The sequence below is a fragment of the Rattus norvegicus genome, chromosome 14 (genome assembly GCF_036323735.1).
Source record: "Rattus norvegicus strain BN/NHsdMcwi chromosome 14, GRCr8, whole genome shotgun sequence".
Lineage (NCBI taxonomy): Eukaryota > Metazoa > Chordata > Mammalia > Rodentia > Muridae > Rattus > Rattus norvegicus.
In genome coordinates this window covers 60,956,520-60,980,293 of record NC_086032.1, presented here as the reverse complement: position 1 = coordinate 60,980,293, position 23,774 = coordinate 60,956,520, and the positions used below count along the sequence as shown (strand labels likewise).

Genomic DNA, 23,774 nt, shown 5'->3' with positions numbered 1-23,774 from the left:
AACTCAGGCGGAAGCATTCTTCTATTATCTGCTTCCTAGCCTGCAACTGCGATCACCACAGTAGCGATCACCACAGTAACGATCACATGCCAACCCTCTCCTCCATTCAACTCCGTCTTTGCGAAATTTCCCTTTCCTTTCACAGACTTAGGGGCAGCAGTTGGAAAAAAACTGAGCTAAACTTAAGGTGGGCATGTAAGGAAAATAATTTTTTTTTCTGATTTTCCTCTGCTTTCTCCATGGTGTGGGAGTTTTATGTGGAAATAGAAACTCTTAGTGCATAGAGTGGGAGTGGGAAGGCCAAGGTTTGGTATAGCTTAGGTAGATATGGGTGGACAGTCATCCATTCTTTCAGATGGCTCTATTTTCTATGTGCTTACTGATTTGAGGACGGAGTATACATTATCTATTACATCTTCCTTAGATCTGCATGAGCTAACAACTCAGAGACTGCTGAAAAGTTGTGAGCAATTCTATCTCTATATCTATGTATCTATCTCTACCTATCCATCTATCTACCTATCTCTGTTTCTCTCTCTCTATCTATCTATCTATCTATCTATCTATCTATCTATCTATCTTATCATCTATCTCTATATTAACTATCTATGAATCTATGTATCTATGTACCCATCTATGTATCTATCGTCTGTGTATGTATATATCTAGCCCCATATTATCTATGAATCTATGTATCTATCTATGAATCTATGTATCTATCTATGAATCTATATATTTATATATCTATGTATCTATGTATCTATCTATCTATCAATCTATCATCATCATCATCATTTATCTATCTGCTTATAACTATCATCTATTTATCATTTACTATCATCACCTATGTATTCCTCATCTATATGTCTGTCGTCTATCTATCATCTTATTTATTTGATCAAGATAACCTGAGTAACACTCCACCAGTACTCGGCAATAGGGGATCATCTAGCTCAGAGAGGAGGAAGAAAGGTCAATGAACAGGAAATTTTTAGCAGACCAGTGCAGTACCCACTAGTGTGCATGCCTAATTGTAGTCACATTGTTGTTTTGCAAATGGATGCAACACTGTATTTACACTTACAAGAAGACTGCTGCCTCAGCAGATTGTTAATTAGGATGCTACCCCAGGCTAGTGCAGATTAATCTCCTCAAATATGCTTACTATATAGAGTAATCACGATTAATTAGCACATAAAGATTGGTCCAAAATGGGAGGATTTAAGGGACATCTTGCTTTGTTTGTCTCCTGTTGGATAACTTGCTGAATAGCTTCCAGCTGAGGTAACCTTTAGCTCAGTGTCTCCTAGCTCATCTTAATAGGTACCATGGTGGTAGGTGATCAGGAGATGATAAATAGACATCCAGAACTACTCTTTCAATTACCCTTGTACAGCTGCTGCTCAGATTCCTCAAGGGCATTGGATCAAGGCACAGGCTGGCTAATGGGCAAGATGCCTATGGAGAGAGAGCTTAACACTCCTGAGTCTAAGGAACTTAAATGTGCTCTAATTCCTAAGGACCACTTGGTTGCTAACATTTTCCCTTAGTAGTCAGAGTGCATGCTTACAGGTGACCCACTGCATGTTTCTAGGGGAGTCTGAGAAATTGTTGCTAGCATAGGCTAATTCGATTTCCAATTTAGATATTTCTGCAGATCTTTCTGTGGTCTACGTTGGCACTGCCTAGTTTTGGCAGGAGACTCTTACCCTCTTAGCCCCAGCTGTGTGCTCTCAGGGTTTGCTCTGTTGTCTTCCCTCTGCCCATACTTGACGGTGTTGTGTAGCCAAGTGTTGATTTCCTGTGTGTTTGTGTCAGGTAAAAGATGACTATGAACAAGACATAACTCTAGCCACTGGAATCTTGAGGAGTGACTTACAGGGGTCTTCATTATCATTTTGTAATTCTAGTTAGTCTTGCAGCACCCTGCTTGACAGCTAGATTGTCACAGGGCTGGGAAGAGGTTATCTGGTCTATTAAAAGGCCAGTAAAGGTGCCCCCTTTGAAACCGAGGAGACAGACTTGAAGCCTCCAAATTACCTATTCGGCCTTCTTCTATGGAGAAATAGGTCAGGTTGAAGCCAAATAGTTCTACATTCCCAGCTAGAAGGTCTGTGAAGGTGGATAGATTCCTCACCTTCTTCCCTATATTGTTCTACTTCAGGTTAGATTGGTGCTTTTCCTGCTGGGCTGGCTGATTAAATGCCAGGTTCATGCCCACACTGCTTGCTTTATCAAAGGGTTCCTTTCTATGCACTTCACCATCTCAACCGAACACAATTTCTTATGTTTTACACTGTGAACAGGCAGAGAAACTTCAAATTTTTAAGCCCCAGTTTCTTCTGCTTTATAATTCTGTCCTTGGTTCCTTTTTCAATCCTACAATTTGCTAAATGTAGTCAAGGGGAACCAAGCAGTCCCTTCAACAGCTGACTTAAATATCATCAGCCTTTTAATAACAAAGAAAGGGGGATGTGAAGCCGGGAGGGAGACAGAGGGTTGCTAGTGGGAGAAGGAGGAAGGGAATTGTGGGCAGATATGAGATGCTATAGAAATTGTGAAACTTTCAACAAACAAAGAAGAAATAGAAATGACAACATTTCAGATTTGAGGACGTAGCTCACCAATAGAGTACTTAATGTGCATAAAGCCCTGGATTTTAGATCCAGTACTATAAAAAATTAATTTCATTGCTCATAAGTTTTTCCTTCTACAATGACTACAGCATGAATACAATTCAGCCTCAAAGTTGCCACTTACAGCAACATTATTATCTGCCCATTGTCTTGCATAACAAGTTTTGTATTTGCTCTTGAGAGCTTATCAGAATGATCTTTCCTGCCCATATTTCTTCCAATAATCGGGTTGTGTGATTATTTGTGGGTTCCACAAATAATCTCGAAGTCAGAAACTATTCCCTGGGTCTTTCCCTTTTCAGTTTTCACCAGAATCATTTTTCAGAGTCTGTCCATGGGAAGCCAGGTGGCTTCTAGAACACATCCCCAAACTTACTAGAGCTCCAAGCTTTCCCCACACCTGCATGTCCTTCCTATCTTTTCATCCAACGTTTGGAGTCAATTTCTCTTAGTCAGTGTAGTGACCGTAACAAATCACTACAATTTGAGAGGCTTATTCAATGGGCGTTCATTTAGACCACAAACTCCAATTGTCAATGCACTGGCCAATTCAGCCTGGTGAGAGCCTGATTACTACTAGGTAATAGACAGAAATCTGTTTGCCTTTTCATATGTGATGGAGAAAGGATGGATGTCTTTTTGTCCATCCACATGTGGTGAAGAAAGGATTCATAAAGACACCAGTCTTACTCATCAGGATTCTGTTCTCGCAACTTCACCTATTCCTGTTGCCTTCAGAAGAAAGCTTTCCGTGTATGGACTTAGGGTACTGGCTCTCAGTACAGTTCATAGCATGTGGAGGAAGGAGACCAGGAAGGTTACTATGCAAATAGCTTCAAGCAACTCTAAATAAACCTGAAAACTGGAAGCAAAAGTTGCTAAAAAATGCAATACCAAAATAAGTCCCTAACCTCTTTCCAATTGGATTATCTCCTCTTAAATTCTCCCCGGGGTGAAGTGTGGGAGCTCACAGAGTGCTCAGAGTGTTCCTGTGGGAATGAGAACCTGGCAGAGAGGGCTGAGAATTCTCCAACCTCTTCCATAAACACCAGTGTGAGAGAAGGCCTTTAGTTGAATGCTGTGGGAGAAGAGGGGGCGGGTGGAGAGGGTGACCCTGTAATGACATTCAGGAGCATGCTTATCTGTTCATCCACAGAAGTTTCTTTCTGGAATAAGAGCAGACGTACAGAATGAGAAGCTATCTTTTGCTGACTCAGTAGGAGAGCGACAGAAACTCGTGGAAGTCAGCTTTAACTAAGCGCCAGGGAGCTCAGGCTGTGTTTCATGTTAGAGTACCTACAGAAGGGCCCAGCGTCTGGGCAAAGTTAAACCAGGGGTGAAGAACTTAAGCCTTCAGTCCAGGCAATGGACTCATTAGTTGGCAAGTTAAAGCCTGCAAACTAAGCTGTCTGGGCTTGGTCTGCAGCACCCCCCACACCCTGTGACGGTGAGTTAATAGACTCTCCCCAGGCCTTTGTCAAGAAGGGCCTTTCCCCCTGTGAAAATGGGAGATTATGTCCCTGGGAGGCTATACAGCTTCTCTCAGGGCACCGAGGAAATCAATAAAGACACTAGAGACAGAATCACATAATTCTGTGGACTTGTAGTGCTGACTTGGGTATTATTTAGAGAGCAAGAGCCATGGACATGCTCCCAGGGCAGTGGGTGGTGGTAGTGGTGGTGGCGGCGGCAGAGTGTGTGTGTGTGTGTGGTGTTAATGGTGTATATGTGTTACAGTTCTATTCCAGAGGGTTTCTGTATTTATTATTTTACTGCTTTTCTTCAGCACTTTTTTTTAAATAACTCTTCCATCCCCTCCTTGGACTCTGAACACCGCAGACAAATGAAAGGTAGTTCTAACTTCCTTGTATCACTAGCTGTGCTGGGTTCACATCCATAGACCAAACAGGCTTGCAGAGGAATAAATGGCCATTCAATCTCCTTCCTGTTTAGGGATTAAAGTGACAGTGACAAGACACAGCAAGTGTATCTCCAGGATAGACAGACACAGCCATGGAGCATCATAAAGGATGTAGGTATTTCACTCCACATGTACAACACTGAGGCATCCATGCAAATCCTCTTCAGATTCAAATAAGTCCCTGGATCCCTTCCCTGTTTGGTTGCATATTGAGTCAGGTTCCTTTATAGAAGTAGCCTTGAGCAACATTGCTTTGGTCAGTACAAAGTGTTTCATACTGAGCTGTGAATGCCTCTCTTTGGATTCATCGGTTGAAGCCCTGACTCCCATTACTTCAGAATATGACTGTATTAGAAGATGGAGTTAAAATGAGAGCAGGCCTTGATGTATTCTGACTGGTGTCCTTATAGAAGAGATTAGGATACTTGGGAAGAAAGCAGGTGTGTGTGTGCATGTGCGTGTGCATGTGTGTGTGTGTGTGTGTGTGTGTGTGTGTGCATGTGTGTGAGTATATATATGTGTGTGTGCATGTGTGTGTGAATGTGTGTGTGTGTGTGTGTGTGTGTGTGTGTGTGTATAAGGAGAGAAAGCCACGAGAAGACAAAGCAGGAAAGTAGCCATTGCTAGCAAAAGAGAGAAGCCTCAGAGGAAAACAAACTTCTAAATCTTTTCCTGTGAACTTGCAGTCTCTAAGACTCTGGAGAGAATAAATTTCTACTCTGTAAGCCACAGTGTGTGCTAATTTGTTATAATGGCTGTAACAAATGAATACACTATGCTTTCAACATATGATTGATACAGAATTATCATAGAAGGAAATAGATATTCTTTTTTTTCTTTTCTTTTTTTTTTTTTCGGAGCTGGGGACCGAACCCAGGGCCTTGCGCTTCCTAGACAAGCGCTCTACCACTGAGCTAAATCCCCAACCCCGGAAATAGATATTCTTAATAAGGTACTACTTCCTATAGATAATTTTGGTTCCTGTAGGAGTGTAGCAGAGAAATTCAAAACTTACTTGCTTAAAATGAAAATTTATGGCTGTTTATGACTGTGCTTGTGTGTGTGTGTGTGTGTGTGTGTGTGTGTGTGTGTGTGTGTGTGTTTTGCAGGTCTTAACTAGAAAACTCTTGCCTCAGATCTCTTCAGATCAAAGGTACATCCAGATGCCAGGATGACTTAAAGTCCTATTAAGAGTCACTAGTTAGGTGTCCAAGATGGCTTCTTTATATCAGGCCTGGCTGGGACGGCTAGAAGACTGGAGACCAGTGGTGCATCGCTTTCTGTGTGGTTTCTCTCCTGGGCTTCTTTGTGTGGAGGTTCTCAGGTAGTCCCACTTCTTCCATGGTGGCTGGCTTCTTCCTAAGAAATTAACACTCTAAGGGACAAGATGGAGGATGCTAGGGTCTTCCATAGCCTCAGAAATTCATGCTTTCACAAGTCACAAGACCAGCTCACTGACACTCCTTGACTCAGGAGGTCTGGCTGGAGTAATTGTGATAGTTGAATGTCTCTCTGCACATGACTCACAAAGTCTCTGTCTAGAGGGAGCTGGTCCAGGTTCCTTATGTGGTCACTGAAATCTAATGTTGTCCCCACTACATTCTACAAAGGAGACCAAGTCCCCAGGACAAACTAGATTCATGAGGTAAGGGCACAGGCTCCTTTGGACTGGAGAAATATGATATAATTCACAATGATGACTAATTTACTACAATTCCCCAATGTCATGTTTACTATCAAAGCAGCACAGATTGGGAAGTGGAGGCTTAACCAGCAGTTTCTTCAAGGTCCAAGGTCAGGTGTTGTCATCCTTGGCTTACTTTACAGCCTCGTTCTTCAGCTTGCTGACTGATGCCCTCTCTCTGTATCTGTATAGTATTTTCTTTGTATACATGTATGTATGTTTCCCTGAGTCTAAATCCCCTCTTTTTATGAGGACAGCAACCTAAGATTACTTTAGGATCTACCGACGACCTCATTTTAGCTTAATCACATCATTAAGTCCTATCACCAGCCTGCATTGCATTCTGAAGTATCGGAGGCCAGGGCTTCAAAATGTATATGGCGGCTTGGGACACAACTCAGCCTTTGATGTTATCTATCTGTCCTGACTGTGTAGCAGTAGGCTCATATAATAGATAGTGGGTGACCTGATCATGGCCTGATCTGAAGTTTTACCCCTTCTCATAGATCCTAGCAACTTTACATCAGGCATGACCAAGCTGAGTCAGGATGACCCGTTCACACATGGGTATATGGAAGTATGCCAATAGCCTAACTCGGCTCCTTATTAATGTTGGAATTTGGAGAAACCATTTTCTTTTCTTTTGGGGCCATTATTAGTAAAGTGTGAATTATACCTTTGGATGATGATAATTTTGTTACAATGTGGTAAGAACCAGATTGGGGTGGGGGGAAGCCAAAAGAGAAGAACATGTGTACGAGTGTAAAAACAGACAAGCTTTCTGATAATGTCATCCGAGGCATGGAACACAGCTATAACCCGACATTAACTCTTTCTGAAACTCTTTACCACACAAGCCAATGAAGTCCCTTAATTTTTAGTGGGGTGGTTTCTAGCAAGGACAGCATGTTGCAAATAATCTGAGCCCAAGTAAATCTGAATTTCTGTTCCTTGCAATTCAGAGTACAAACTGGGTTCTGTCTAATCTGTATGAGTAAGAGACCTTAGCCAACTAATTTTACCCAAGTAAATTAAACCGAAGAATAAACTGCCTAGTCCAGTCTTGCACATCCTTCCTGCTTTGCGGTTGGCCTCTATTCAGTTCTATATTCACTGTCAGTACTAAGTTTTGTAGTTTTAGACTGCTGAAATTAAAACTCACTTTAATGATATTAGAGAGCCCAGGAATCATGCAAGATGATTAGCAAAAAGAAACCAGACATGAATTAGGCCCATGTGGTGGTCTGAATGAAAGTGACCCTATTGGCTACATTTGAATGCTTGGTCTTGTGTTGGTGGAACTGTTTGGGAAGGATTAGGAGGTTTGTCACTGGGGTAGATGTTGATGTTTCAAAAAAGCCCACACCAATCCCTGTTATGTCTCCCCTCCACTTAGGGTTTGTAAGATTGCAGCTACTGATTCAGCACCATGCTTGCTTGCCTGGAGCTGTGTTTATGATGATCATGGACTATAATGCTCTAGAACTGTAAGCAAGCTCCCAGTTAAAATACTTTCTTTTTTATTGCATTGGTCCTGGTGTCTGTTAACAGTAATAGAACCATAACTAAGACAATTACACCCATCGCTTACTAAGTGTCTTAGTGTTTTATTGCTGTCAAGAGGCATGGCCACAACAACTCTTATGAAAGAAAACATTTAATTGGGGCTGACTTACAGGTTCAGAGGTTTAGTCCATCATTGTCACGGTGGGAAGCATTGTGACATGCAGGCAGATATGGTGCTGGAGAAATAGCTAAGATTTCTGCATTTGTATATCAAGAAGCAGAGAGGGAGTGAGGGAGGGAGGGAGGGAGGGAGGGAGGGAGGGAGGGAGGGAGAGAGAGAGAGAGAGAGAGAGAGAGAGAGAGAGAGAGAGAGATTGAAAACTTCAAAGCCTACTCCCTAGGACACACTTCCTCCAACAAGACTGCACCTACTTCAACAAGGCCACACCTTCTAATAGTGCCACTCCCTATAGGTCTATGGGTACCATTTTCTTTCAAACAGCCACACTAAGCAAGGACAGTTGCAACTCATGGCTGTCAATAGAAAGTAGTGACTATCCCATTCCTGTGGATGTGGTGACTGTGTGTGGACTCCATTTGAGCTTTGTTTTATCAGTGCTGGAGGGCAAATTTACTTCTTTGTACATGCTGTGAAAGGACTCTGGAGGCTGGAGAGATGGATCGATGAGTAAGAGTACTTACTGCCCAAGGATGGAGATCAGCGTTTGGATGCCAGCACCACAGAAGGCAGCCACTGCCACGTGTCTATATTCCCTGGGCTCTCTGGAGGCAGAGACACTGGAGCTTCTTGTCTGTCAGTCTCGCTTCAGGTTCAGAGAGAGACCCTGTCTCAAAGGAAAACGGAAGCGATTGATAGAGCAAGATGTTTGAGGTCTTACTCTGGCCTCTGCTAACACACATACGGACATGCGCAACACACACACACACACAGACACAGACACACACACAGACACACAGACACACAGACACACAGACACACAGACACAGACACACACACAGACACACAGACACAGACACACACACACACACACACACGGAGCAGTATGCTCTGCCACTAGCCATTGCCCCTCAGTGTTTTAATGAACGATCCATGGGGATAAATTCCAGGTTGTTTTGCTTAGACTTCAGTTATCTGCAGCCTATTCCTGGCTCAGTATTAACATTTACACTGAGTTACTGCTATAGTGGAACAGAGTTGTTCGTTATTTCTAAGAAATGATGTTTTATGATATATTTAATATTACTTATAACATGTCCCAGTAAACATTTTCTTTAATTTTCCTCTTTTTTCCCCTTCTCCTTTCTTGCTTTCCCTCTCCTTCTCCATTTTTGTATGTTTTATACATTATCTGAGAACTTCACTGCTAAGCTACATTTCCATTCACTGTCTTTCTTTCTTTCTTTCTTTCTTTTCTTTTCTTTCTTTCTTTTTTTTTTGGTACAAGTTCCTGCTTTATAACTCCACTGGCCTCCAGCTTGAGACCCACTCTCTTAGTATTCCAGTGTTGAGTTTGAAGGCACAACTGAGGACACTCAGGATAATACCATCTTCCAAAGGTTTTAAAGTCCTAGTGGTCTCAGAAGAAGTGGTTTTACAGCTCGTATTGCTTAGCTGTATCTTTATGATGTGAACAGTGGCCAAAGTCTTCAGACAAACCTGGACAGGGCAGATTGTTTGGGTCCTAGGGAGTCAGCCTTCAGCATGATTGGGTCCTGCCTGCTGTTACCTGAAGATCAGTTTCTCCTCATCACACCAGTGATCATATTGATGCCATTGGGCCAGTTAGTGCACTCATGAACTTAAGTTACCAGCTGCATATAAGGCTTTCAAATATAGATCTCACATCCTTTCTATTACTCTGATTCTCAGCACTGTGTTGTGGCTTATAGTCAAAAAATTAAAAAAATATGTTTGAGTCCCCCCCCCCCCCGTGTGGTGTGTATTTGTGTGTGTGTGTGTGTGTGTGTGTGTGTGTGTGTGTGTGTGTAGCCCTGTAGTCCTGGATATTTTGGAACTATTCTGGTAGACCAGGCTGGCCTTGAACTCACTGCCTTTACCACCACTGGCTAAGTCAAAAGATATTTAATGGAAAAGAAAGAAACTCTAAGTGGTCAGAACGTAAAGTTCTAAGCTTTCTCAAGTAGTGTAGGCAAGATGCTGCTTTGTTCTCTCAGGAATGACTCACCTAACTAAAAGCATCGTTTGCTGGGACACATTTGAAGCTATACTTTACTTCTGTGACTTAAAGAAAAGAATTAAAGAATACTAATGTCAAGTGCAGTACCTGATATATAATGTATCCTTAATAAAAATGTTAGTGACTAAGTGGAACAACTGATCTCTCAGTCTGAAACCTAGAACAGCTGAATCTGAGACTGTCTAGTGACATCGTTAAGAGAAATCTTGGTAGTTTAGTGAAAACCCATTCTTGACCCACTACTCTTTGCAATGGATGATTTCATAAAGGTTTTTCAACTTCTGTATAAAGTTTCCCTTTCACTCCTTGTAGGGTCCTTCCCAAGCCTCATTAGTCCAAGGGTCCCAGAACAGTAGAACAGTGAATTGTATATGTGTGAAAGAGGGTGGGAGAGGGAGGGAGGGAAACAAAGGTAGAGAGGGAGGAGTGGAACACACACACACACACACACACACACACACACACAAAGAGAGAGAGAGAGAGAGAGAGAGAGAGAGAGAGAGAGAGAGAGAGAGAGAGAATGAATATGGGACTAACAATGTACGTCAACGAATAAGAGAATAAAGCCTGGCTGGTGAAGTGAAAGTTGCTGGTTGTGTCATGTGATACAGACTCACGTGATGTTTTGCTGAGGCAAGACCTGTGGGAGGACATGTGATGTTTGGAGAGAGTATAGATAGGACTCAAGGGACAGTGACGGCGAGTTTGCGTAGCTGGCCTTGCAGTGCTTTGTTGCTCTCAAGTCTTCTTCACTGATCTTCACTTCACTGAGAGAAGCACAGCAGAACTTCTCAGGGCATCGAGCTGGTTCTGCTGGTTGCTTCTGACTCCTGCTGATCCGCGCGACCTGACTGTTTGAGCTGGATTGTGCCACCACTGGTGATCTGTGTTTGGTATCCTGACACTATTGAACTGGACTGCTGGTGTCCTAACGAGGGAGATTGGACTTGCCCCAAAGAACTACTTCTAAACAGGTCCACGTCCCCTTGTCATATTTCCCATCCTTTCTCCCCTACCTTTGGATGATAGACTAGGAGGGGGATATGGCCTTATTAAAAGTAGGTTTTGAAAAATCTAAGCCTACAGGCTGGCTCAAATTGTCAGTTGTTTTTATTTTGTGTCCCACCCTGCACCATCCTCAGCATCCTCTCTTTGTACACACTCCCATGTGTCCGTTCACTAAGAATGCCATGTGTGGGGCGTGGGAGCACCTTCATAGAAGCAGGGGAAGGGGATAACATTTGAAATGTAAACACATAAAATATCCAATAAAAGTGTTTTGCAAAAAAAAAAAAAGAATGCCATGTGTGTGGCCTAGTAGCTCACACACATTCAACATTTTCTTTCTAACATGCCACTTTAACAAATATTCTCAATTTAGTTTTAGGTTTTGTGTTTGTTTTTGAGAAAGACTCTCATCTTGTAGCTCAGGCTTTCTTCAAATCTGAGATCCTCCTGCATCAGCCTCCTGGGTTCTGGGATTACTGGGTTGCTCTATAGAATCTTCTGTGGGTGTGTGTGTTATCAGTTGCTTTTTTTTTTGCTTTTTTTTTTTTAAAGATAAAATAACCCTAAGCTACAAAGAGAGAGGAGGATGACTGGTGGTATTTAGAAATCAGGTCAGTTAATGACACTATTTATAAATGAATGTTTTATCAAGTGCTGTGGGTTGATGCTTGTAACTTCAGAACCTTCCTTCCTCTCTCTTCTGTCAGCTCTGCCTCCTGTACCTGCCTGGTACTGGCTTGTTTGTCCTTTTCAAAGAGTCTTCCTATTTCTCTCCTAGGATACCATGTTGTCTGGGGGAACACCCAGTGTTTAGAGTTTTCTAGTCTAACTCTTTTTTCTTTTCACAGTTGATCTGTTCTCTTCTGAGTTAACTAGTTAACACACCATTCAAAGGCTCAGACAGCCATAGCTCTCAATGTTTAAGTTCACCAGAAGGCCTTCCTTTGCTGTGTTTGAAGATAGTAAACAATGAACAGACAGAGGCTTACTGTGTCCCCTTTACAGACAGGCTCTGTGCAAGGCATTTAACTGGAACCATGACATTCTGGAGACCGGACCACAGGTGGGACTGGGTTGGCTCTTGTCCTGGGGGAAGTGGCATTTGAGATAAAGCTGGAAGGAGGAGGATTTTAATAGGTGAAAAGGGAGGCTAGCAAATAGGAAATGTGCTAAAAAAGGAGCAAGGAGGTGTGTAGCAGACAATGGTTACATTTCCTATGTATTCATAGAATAAGTGAGTTATCATTCTCCTGGGAAACAGAACCCTGGGACACAGACAGACAGAGAAATACTGCCTGACCTGGCTTACAGGATTCCAGAGGCCCATAAGGTCTATGATATGCCACATACAAAATAGAGATATTTTGAATATAATAGAAAAATTAGTGATATAATTTGATTTAAGAATGAAGGAGAATTGTTGATGTAAGTCCCGAAGTCCCAAGGCCTGAGAACTAGGGGAATCCTGTCAGCAGCAGAAAGATGGTCCAAATTCAGGAAGAGAGAGTGGGGTTGAGAAGGTCGCTTAGTTCATGCATAAGCATGAAGACCCAAGTGTGATTCCTAGAACCCATGTAGAAAAACTGTCACTGTTAGAACATTCTTGTCATCCCAGCACTGGGATCCAGAGACAAGTGGAGCTCTTTAGTTCACTGTTTCCTATCCCACCTTAAGTGGCAAACCAGAGAAAGGCCCTGTCTCAAAAAACGATGTGGATATTTCCCTAGGAGCAACACCTCAACTTAACCTCTAGCTTCCACAATCTTGTGGGTATACACGCTCAAAGAGACACTAACATGTAAATGTATGTATTCACACGGATACACTCACAAACATACAAACATACCTACACAAGCCTTCACACATATATATTGTGTATACATATACAGACGTACTCACATGTATACATATATACAAAAACACACTCATGCAAGGCACATTCACACATATACATGTATATACACACAGCTACAGACATACATGTACACATGTGTATATACACATGCACACTCATGTACAAACCATATTCATATACAGGCACACTCATATGTACACATACATATACAAACATAGTTTCCATTAGTGTTCTGATTCAAATGGGTATCTTTTCTAGAAATACACTCACAGACACACCCAGCTGATACTGTTTCATCAGTTACTGGGTATTCCATAATACATAGCAGTGCACATAGAAATCAAGCCTCCAAGCTAGCATCCGACGAGACCATGAAGTAAGTTAAGAAGTAGCTGTTGCTACTGCTCTTCCCCAATAACGTGGCTTTCTCTTGCTGTTCCCCAGTACCATGTCTTCCTATTCCTACTCCCAATACCATGACTTCCTGTTGCTGTTACCCAATACTATGGCCTACTAGAGAGCTTCTATGCTGACACAGAAATTCCAAGTTGGCGGTCTGCAGCAGCCTTGGGAATTACCATTTTCTGAATGATTGAAGTTAGATTGATTCCACCTGGACGTTCCAGTTATCAGGAAAGGGTGGGAGCAGGGAGAACACATCCTGTGACTTGTGACAAGGCCAATAGAAATAACGTAAGGCTGGGAGATATAACCTAGTTAAGTAGCCTGTTCAGACTTTCATGTGAATCAAACGTTAAACAACACGCAAACTCCCATGATAACTAACTCACTCTCCAGAGAACTACACCAATCCTTGTATGTAGTAGCAGTCTAGATAACTTCCTTCCTCTTAGAGACATCTTCTTGCAATACCACAGCACTGGAAATTGAATGTAAATGTGAGTTTTAGGGACAAACCATGTGAGGGCTTTACTTTTAGAATCAGACAATGGGGCCCTTTCTAATTTGCAGAGAGCAATTTAGTTAACAGTTGGATTGGGATGTTTACAACTTAAATTTATCCTGTCATAATTTTTAATTAAAACGTTGGCACCTGCTCATGCTTCAATGCAGCAGAATGTGAAGAGATGAGGAAGTCAAGGAACACATATCCAGAGGATATGGAAAGCAAACGCTTCCTCAAAAGCATACCGCCCTCACCCTCACTGCTCCACCATTAATTTTCCCCAGACACCTTTGTGGCTCTGTTGGTGAGTTGCCTGCGCACACGTGCCAAGCACTCCTGTTTTCTGCTGGAGAAATTTCCATGGCATGGGAGGAAGTTAAGCACATCATTATTTTGTACCTGTAGCAAACCCCTCATGACTTTACAGTGCCTCCTCAGAGCTGAGCCTGTCTGCAAACCCTGGGTTTAGACAACGGAGACACCCTGCTGTTTCCACTTTTCCATTGTCCTGCCATCTGTCTCTGGTGGTAGTTGTGAATATGCTAGGTGTGTGTGGGGGTGCTGCTGCTTTACAAAGACCCATGTAATCTGTTGGCATAAGGAAGATAGAAAATACACACACACACACACACACACACACACACACACACCCAGAGATGATAGATGGATGGATAGATGGAAAGATAACAGCTGTATAGCTATTTCTTCAGCAGATGGATGAAATAAAACTTTTAACATCAATACAACTTAAATCCTGGCTCTCGGGTGATCCTGGTACTACCTCCTTTCCCAAAGCACATGCTTGCTGTGGGTGGCAATTTGAAAGTCTGTGTGTAAGAAAAAGGCCCCCTTTGCCCCGCCCTTTCCCCCAAAGAACAAGTCTCTCTTGAGCTGTCATCTTCTGCAGATGCAGCCTGGTGGGATGAATCCCTGTTAAAATGAGAAAGAGACCATCTCTTATCACGCCTGCTGGGGTCAGGGAAAGGGCACTTCCACACTCTGCCTTATGAGGTTTCCCTCAGGGTCCCATCTGCCTCATCAAATTCTGCCTCTGCCTCGCTGATACCAGCCCCCTGGGAGTTGTTCTCAAAATCCAAAATCAATAACCAGAGCTGTCAATCACTCTAGGCTTGTTCTACTGTGAGGTGCTGCTTTCCTGACTAGGGATTTCTTTAGAGGCCGGAAGCTGTGTTTTCATAATAACAAACTTAGTTCTCAGTGAAGTTTGCTAATTCTCATGATTAATTGTCTCATTAATGAAGGAGATTCACACAGTCTCTATGCCTTTAGCCAGGTTGCCAGATAATTTCGAAAGGGTTTAATGTCAATAAAACTTTCAACATTGCCATTAGCTTAGTCAAGCAAGCATTTAACATGCCCCACTTGGGCAATCGCTGTTCTGGGAGGTTACCTCAAATTTAAGTACAAGAAATATGACAGAAGACTGCAGAGGTTGTTAAGTGAGGCTGGTGGCAGTAGGGTAGGCCATGGAAAATGAATGAGAAGAGTGAATTTGATCATTTTTGATGTGTTATGCTATGGAAAGTTAATGTGCCACCCAACTTACTAAACATTTGGTTCAAGTTCAAAAGCTCTGTACTAGATGTCACCACATGTTTCATGACTCTGTCTATCCTTGTTGCCTTAGAACATTTCACAACCTTTCCTGTCCTCTCTTGATCTCTTCTGCAGGCCCTCACCTGTCTCTGTCTGGATTCCAGATATGAGCTACCATGCTCCGTGCCAAGAGGAATTCTTGTCATCTTGTAAATACTAGCTATGTATGTGATTGTGTGTGTGTGTGTGTGTGTGTGTGTGTGTGTGTGTGCGTGTGTATGTTTCATACTGTCTTCCTACATAGCTCTTACTCTCCTGGAACTCACTATGTGGATTATAGACCAAGCTGACCTTACTGGCCTTGAATTCACAGAATTACATATGCCTCTGCTGCCTGAGTACTGGGACTAAAGGCATGCACCTCCATGGCTGGCCCTCTGTATGTGACTCTTAAACAAATGACTTTGTAATTATAGCAAGGGTTATAATAATAATGGTTATTAACAATTATAATAACTTGCCAAGTGCTACCATCCAGAAACAAACATCAGCATCAGTGAACATCATTTTAGATATTTTTTTTGGATTCTTTAATAAAGTCATATGATCTGTTGGGGAAAATTAAAGTATAATTAAAGCATAACTAAAGAACAGAGTTAAGCGTAAATGTTGAATGTTTGTATAACATATTACCACATAAAGTCAGAATTTACAAATTTAGCTCTAATTGGCTTGATGACAAAGGAAAATGTAAAAATTTAAATAGCATTTTACTGTAAGAATCATGATCACCACAAAGACTCCACCATGGTCTTACTGCAGAACACTAAGTTACTGAAGGTACTACGATTTATGTTTTAAAAATTTTTTTCTTTTTTTTTTCTCCTGATCAAAGTCTCTCTGTGTAGCCTTGGCTGTCCTGGAACATCTCTATGGACCAGGCTGGCCTCAAACTCAGAGATTTGCCTGATTGTACTTTCCAAAGTGCTGGGATTAAAGACAGGGGCCAATGTGGCCCTGAAATTGTTTACATTGAAAGTCTCTTAGTGGTCCTGCTTTCAGAAGTGGCCAAGATCAGGAGAAAAGGGAGGACTTCCAGCTCTCAGGGAGGATCATTTCCATAACATTCCATTTACACACAGAAGAAACATGACAAGCTCAGTTATATTGCAGTTAAATGTTGGTAGCATGGGTTGGGGAGAGATGGGGAGTAGGGGTGTTGTTAGGAAATAAGGCTCCCCAGGAGCCGGATATGGATGTCTTCTGAGAGGCTCTGCCAGAGCCTTACTGATACATATGAGGATGCTTGCAGCTAACCATCAGACTGAGCACGGGGACCCCAATGGAGGAATTAGAGAAAGGACTGAAGGAGCTGAAGGAGTTTGCAACCCTGTAGAAAAACAACAATATCAACCAACCAGAGACTCCCACTCCCACGTCAGGGCTCCCAGGGACTAAACCACCAGCCAATGACTACACATGGAGGGACCCATGGCTCCAGCCACATATGAAGGAAAGGATAGCATTGTCTGGCATAAATAGAGGTAGAAGCATTTGGTCCTGTGAAGGCTCATTTCCCCAGTGTAGGGAATGCCAGGGTGTTGAGGTGGGAGTGGGAGCATTTTCATAGAAGCAGGTGGAGGTGGGAGGGAAATGGGAGAGGAGGGAAAGGGGATAACATTTGAATTGTAAATACATAAAATATCCAATAAAATAAAATAAAATAACAAAAAAATAAGGCTCCCTAAAACTGTGTGCCTGGAAAGGAAATTGTTCTAATTCCAAGAGGAATTAGAAGATCAGTGGCAGTTTGTCAAGGATGGTGAACAGATGGTTTGGTGAGTGGGTGTGGCAGAGTGTTGAGTTGGTCTTCCCCCATGGAGATCCTCCATCACCTTCAGTCTGGCAGGAAAGGGACAGCCTGTATACCCAAGAGCAGGTCTGCTAAAAGCTCTAGGCAGGGGGAGAGAGGTGGCTCACAAGGGCTTTCTCCCCGAGATGAGAGCATTGCCTCCTGGTTTTTCTGCCAGTGAGCAGTGGTCCTTGGCCTCCTTGTAGCAGTTTGCTTGTAATTCATGCCTCATCCTGACGGCATCCTTGGAGCTGCATAGAACATTATGCTCTTAAGGGGTGCCCAAAAGATGAACACCAGAGATCCCCTTCTTGTTCTCTTTGGTTTCAAGCTTGTACCATAGAGAACATAGCTGCAGCCTTTGTCTGCCAGCATCTTGACCAAAGTGGGGCAATTTGCCCTAGGTTTCCTACCAGATTCTCCCTGCTCTCCTCCGGGATCTTTTAACTGTTCTCAGAGAGAAGAGCATGGCCTTCTTGAGTGTCTTCGCTTCTGGCTTTGAGGGCTGGCACACCTTCATATCCTTGAACACTTTGATGATACCATCAGAAGTAGTCATACAGAGGCCTTGTTTCCAGAAGAGAAAGAGAGACAGGGACAGCCACAGAAGAACTAGGCCAGTAGATGCAGCTGTTGACAGGATCTGACTGCAGTATCATTAAAAATATATTTATTTTTTATTTTTTTAGATTAAAACATAACTACATCATTTTCCCTACTCTCCAAATCCTCCCATCTGCTTCTCTATGCTCTTTTAAATTCGTGGCCTTTTCCATCAATGGTTGCTATACAATATATGTATATTCATGTATATTTCTAAATACATAAATATAATCTGTATAATGATACTCGTATATATAGTAATATTGTTTTTTAAACTATATTTGGATTTTGAGCTGTTGCCATGAAAGCTTCTGTTTTTTGTTTTTTCCTCTTACTTCTGTGTTCTCTAGGTTTCGTTGGTTGCACAGTGCCCAATCTCAAGGTTCATTTCCTGCCTGGTGGGTCATTTTCAAATGTTCACGTTTAAATGAAGTCAGTATTCATCCTCTCTAATGAGCTCTTTCATTCCACAGGCTTAAATTTTGATTAAGTTTATATAATATGATTGGCACTGCTGTCTGTTCTGGGTGTTACAAGGAAGTCCCATAGACGAGAGGGCTTAAAACACGAAACTTCACTTCAGAGTCTTACAGTCTGGGAAGGTCAGGTCCAAGGTACCTGTCCATTAAGTAACCAGAGGGAGTCCACCTCCTGGTCCATGGACTTTGGTTGATCCCTGTAATGTCTCCTTGCTGGAGGACCTATCTGAAGCCTCTACATTATTCCCACTCTTGAGGGTCGTAACCTTCTGACCTAATTATCTCCCAGTGCTCCATCCCCAGATAGCCTCCCACTGGGGATTACTTTTCAAGTAGATTTTTAGGGGACACACACCTTCTATCCACAGTACTGGGTTTCATTGGCAAAGGATGTTTCTCCATGAGGACCAGAGGGTGGCACTGTAGCACTTCTGTTAAGAGAGTGTCTCCAGCCAACTGGACACAGCCCAGCTTCCCATTTCTTAGTTGCATGACCTTGCAAGTTGCTTTTGCAATAGTTTTGTTTCTGTATTTGAAAACTAGGGTTAATAAAAGGGTGAATCCATGAGATCTTATATGGATTAAATGAGATAATCCAGGGTCTTCGAACTGGTTGGCAGACAGTAAGTCTAGTCCATTAACTCTGGAGAGATCTCCTGCTCCCAGTATTGTCTGCTCTAAATGTCTCCTACAATGTTCACCAGTAGAGACCAACAGATAAAAGATTTCCCCCTCTGGAGTCCTCATTCTAGCATTACACAAACACTGTTGTTCTTCATGTTTAATCCCCTCCAAAGGGGATGTAGGAGCTCAAATACCATACTATTTGGGATTTCTAGACATGAAAGTGAGTGCTGATGGATCAGAAAGGCCCAGAAAGCCCCAGGAGGCAGGGCCAGGGGCTGGGGACCTACTCTAAACAGATTCTCTGCAACACTTCCCAGCAGCTGTCTCCCACAGATTCCTTGCCAAAGTCAAGTGTGTTTTGCTTTAATACTGACATCCCTCCCACGAAGGTGCACGCTGTTGCTCAGATGTGGGCCAATTTTGATAATCATTTAACCTTTATTTATTTTACACACCCTGCGGTGTAGCTAAACACCACTGGCTGCTGAGAAATCTATCAGAGACGAGATGGATCTCCTCTGGGGGCACTATTCAATGAGATTCTCTACCGTCACAGAGGAGTCAAGTTCATTGAGCCCAGACGATATCTCACAAGGTTGGCTTGTAGGCAAATGAAGCATTTTTTCATGTATATAATGAAAACGGGACAATTATGGTAACTCTGATGAAGTGTCCTGTTCCTCCAGCCCCCTTTTAATTTATTTAGTTCCTTATTACATGCCTTTCAACACGCGTAGCTTCAGATGACCTGTGTCTATAGCAGGACCAAAAGGGCAAGAGCACGTGAAAGAAAATAACATAAAGGATTTTCAACATTTCACTGTCAAATTCCTAAGTCTGTTCGCTCATAAAATTTGACATTTTCAATTTAATTTAATTTGTATTCTCAAAAGCCTTTTTTATTTCCTTAGGTTCTGATGTGAATGTTATTGGGGGTTAATAAAAAATAAGTTAGAGTCCTTTTTATAGTCACATATTTTGTTTTAAATAGTATCTAGTTTCCCAGGATCTGTATGGCATTGGCTCTAGGACCCCTGTGGGTACCGACAGCCAAGAATGCTCAGGTCCTTTGTATAAATAGAATAGTGTTTGCATGAAACCTATACAACCTGCTCATACTTTAAATCAGCTCCGAGTCACTTAATAGCTAACATTATATAAACACCATGCAAATGGTATCATACTGTACATTTAGAGTAATGGATGGCAAGAGAAAAAACTCTGTATGTTACAGACGTAATAAAAATATTTTCCATGTGTTGTAGGTGAGGATGCAGGACGTTGATAAAAAGGGAAAACCACAGTATTGGAATTTTGAATAACATCGACTTGACCCTGGACTTCTTAAAGTGATTTCTTTAATTCTAAAGAGGGTAGTCTCAAATTCTGACATGAGTTTTATAGTACACAGTTTGTTTGTTTGTTTGTTTGTTTATCAAGTAAAGTGTTCATGAAGTTTGGGTTCTTGCTTATGGATATTATCTTGTTAGGTCTTTAAATCAAATGCCCAGCCATGGGAACTAAAGCCTGGAGACACTCAGAACTCACTCTGTGGATTACCCTGAGTTAGCACCCTTTATACAGAGTCCTACACAAGACTTTGCATGCAGTAATCAAATACTGTTCAGGATGATGGATTCTGTAGGTTCATTCTGGGGTTCCCAGAAAACGGTGTTCAGTCACATTTTGTAGAGGCTTATAAAGGCAAAGCCATAAGGCTACATATTTCCCTCCAGGTCCTATTAGAAGAAAGCACACGTTTGATGCCTATGTATCTTCCAACTACATATGATCAGCATATTTGGTGCATTGAGTCAAACAATCTTGTTTAAGGAAGCAAAAACATGTGGCTTGTTATCTCATATAAACAATAGCCTCCAGCATTTCAGAAAGTACTCGTTCTTGGGCAAGGGGTTTACAGGTTAGAGGCATTTTTGTTTTATGAATCTCTTAGGCACAGTAATTAAAACTTAAAACATAACTTTAGCTCTCACAGAGCAACAATAATTCTTGCTCTGAGAGCTTGGCACATCTCGAGTGAACCCGTGGAAGTTATAAACATGGCAGGGCATGAACAATGGCATCAGGAGACCCTTGCTGTGGACACTAGAAGCCATAATACAAAGCCACCACTGTTGTCAAAGCATAGAGCTCTGTTTAGTTTAGCACAAGTATAAATGCCACTCGGGTTTGTGGTCATTTCGCAGAGATCTAGCGATCTTTACTGGAGTGTTTTTAATAGAAGAGCCCAGCCTTTCACTAATTGAATGTCACCAGCTACCTGATAATGTCAATGGAGCTGAATGTTATCATCTGAGAGTGACTTCTGGCTGCTGGGGAAGGCTGAGGGGAAGCCTGTGTGTATGAGTACAACATGAAAGATGGTGATAATGTGGGCACAGAAGGCGGCCATGATTGATTGGCCATTAACAAGAATTTATAGCACTTCAATCATTTTGCCTTGTGAAGCCCTCCTGAACGGGTCACTATAATGATTGGATTTCAACTATGTTGAAAGATCAGCTAGACTTATCAACAAGGCTTTGGTGTTAAATTGACCCTGGATTTGGAATCACGAAGACTCAGGGGGATTGGGATGCCAACTCTCCTCCCTGCCAGCTAAGTGACTTTGGACAAATGATGTCAAACTTCCTTGGGCCTCATTTTCTCACCCCTGAAATGGGCATGATGCCTGCTTTTTTGGCATGTGTGCAGTGGGCACATGCTAGGTGCCTTGAATCACACATCACTGTTCTGTCTCTCTTTGCCATGCTTCCCTACTCCCCAGGCCATGCATGGTTTTCTGAACCAGCGCTTAACTGTGACTGACACTGAAATTCCACATCTACTGGCACCTTCTGACCACCATATCCACAGCCATTTTCCCAGGTGTGGAACATCTGTGGAGGTGTGGAATGTTTATTCCTGACAGGGGTTTCCCCCCTTATGTCCTCACACAAGCTGCTTCTCTCTCTCTCTGTCTGTCTGTCTCTCTCTCTCTCTCTCTCTCTCTCTCTCTCCCTCCCCCCCTCTCTCTCTTTCTCTTTCTCTTCCCCCTCTCTTTCTCTCATCCTCATCTGCCTTCTTTCCTTTTCTTTTTCTTCTTTTCTCCTCCTCCTCTTCCTCCTCCTTTTTCTTTTCTTTTTAGGAGTTAAGGACTGAATTTGGGACCTCATGCTTGCTAGGTATGTGCTCTACTACTGGGCTCAATTTCCAATCCCCTTCCACAAGCTTTTGAAGAAACGAGGACTTTAAGACTTAAAGAGGTTAACTAACATGCTTAGGAAAATTATTCTTTGTTATAGTTAGAAATAACTTAAATTCAAATGTATGTCTGACTCAGAAGCATTAGTAGCAATTATTTATTGGCTTCAGGTCTCAGAAGCGTGACACTGAAAAGGGTCTGAAGTTGCAGGATGGCTCCTCTGAACAGCTTGTCTGCGTCCAGAGAGCAACCCCCATGTCTTCTATGATCAGCATGCTCTAGTCTGATGAGTGGTTTAGCATACTTCTTTCTGATGAGAACATCATTTCTAGGAAATTAATTAAATAAAAATAAGTAGCACCTGAGTTAGCTAGACTTCATTGATATCATTGATATCAGAATAAGGTAATATTTCTATGAGAGTGAAGGCCAAAGGAATAATATACCCGAGCTTGTTAGGCCTTGGTGACTAAGTCAGTGAAAGGTGCTTCCTTTACGCATCATCACAGAGGCAAAGAACCCAACTGCGTAGTGACTGTGTGATGCCATGCTACTCACTTCAGGGCGCTGTAGACTGTGCATGTCTTGCATCTTTGTGGATCCAATATAGAAAATGGTGAAAGGAGAGCAAAAACGGTCACGTGCACAAACTCCGGGTGTGAGAACGCACCTTTGTTGTGTTCTTGGCTCGATCTTACTCCCTTCCAGTGTTTTCTTCCTAGAGAGGGAGACTCTTACTTCTGATGGTTATTTGGAGAACTTAGAGGTAAAATTTGTGTTTGTTTACTTGAATAATAAGGTCTACTCAGCAGGAGTTGTTCAACTTGATCCATCAGCAAATATGTATTGGTCATTCTGCTTCAATCAATAAGTTATAAGCATTTAAACTACAAGTCAGGCTTTTCTTTAGGCTTTGGAGGTAGATAACCTATGGCTGGAAGACACTTTACCAGGCTCTCCAGGGGAGGAGAGAATACATACCCAGGTTGAGTGAGTGAAGATTTGGCCTAGAGTGTGTGATGTAAAGAGATGATGTTGCAAACTGAAGACTTTAAGGAAAAGATGGACTCACCAAAAGCCTTTTTAAAAAAAAAATACCTCACACATAATAGATATTTAAAAGTTATTTGTTAGCAGAGGAGTGATGAAGCCAGCACTCTTAGCTCATGCCCTTGGGACCAGCTCTCCTGTGTTCCTGATACCAGGGCCACTGTGCTGCCTGGGCAAGGTATAGGACACACTTTCCTGAGGTGCCGCCAGTGAGAGGTGGGGCTACCTCTCCAGGGTTCTGTAGCCAGTGGAAGGCAGGGTCATTTTTACAGAGCCCTTGGACATCTATGTGGTCCCAGGTGGTTTCTAAGACCACGGATATCCCATGGTCTCTAGTGGTATTATGAGCCATGGCCACAGTCCCAGACATGGCCCTCAGTGGCAGTACAGCTTGCCTTAAGGATGAGACTGAGGGAAAGTGGTCCCGCCACTTTTCTGATGTGAGGTAGAGTGGAATATGCCTCCCCCGCTTTTTCCTCTTTGCCACATGCAGCAGTCAGGACTGCTGGCCCTGGGCTTGAGGGCAGGTGAGCTGGCCTTGTCCCTCACCAGCTGCAACACTTGGGAGGGCAGGCCTTATACCTAGCCTGATCAGCATATTAGAGCTGGCCCTGGTGGAAGGGCTAAGGTGAGTCACCAGAGAGTGAGAACAGGAGGGTTGGCCC

General features: G+C 42.6%; 1 pseudogene; it reads right to left on the bottom strand.

Annotated features, from left to right (window-relative positions):
- Positions 1-17,269: 17,269 nt before the first annotated feature.
- Cfl1-ps6 (cofilin 1, pseudogene 6) lies at positions 17,270-17,704 on the bottom strand (annotated as a pseudogene).
- Positions 17,705-23,774: the final 6,070 nt, after the last annotated feature.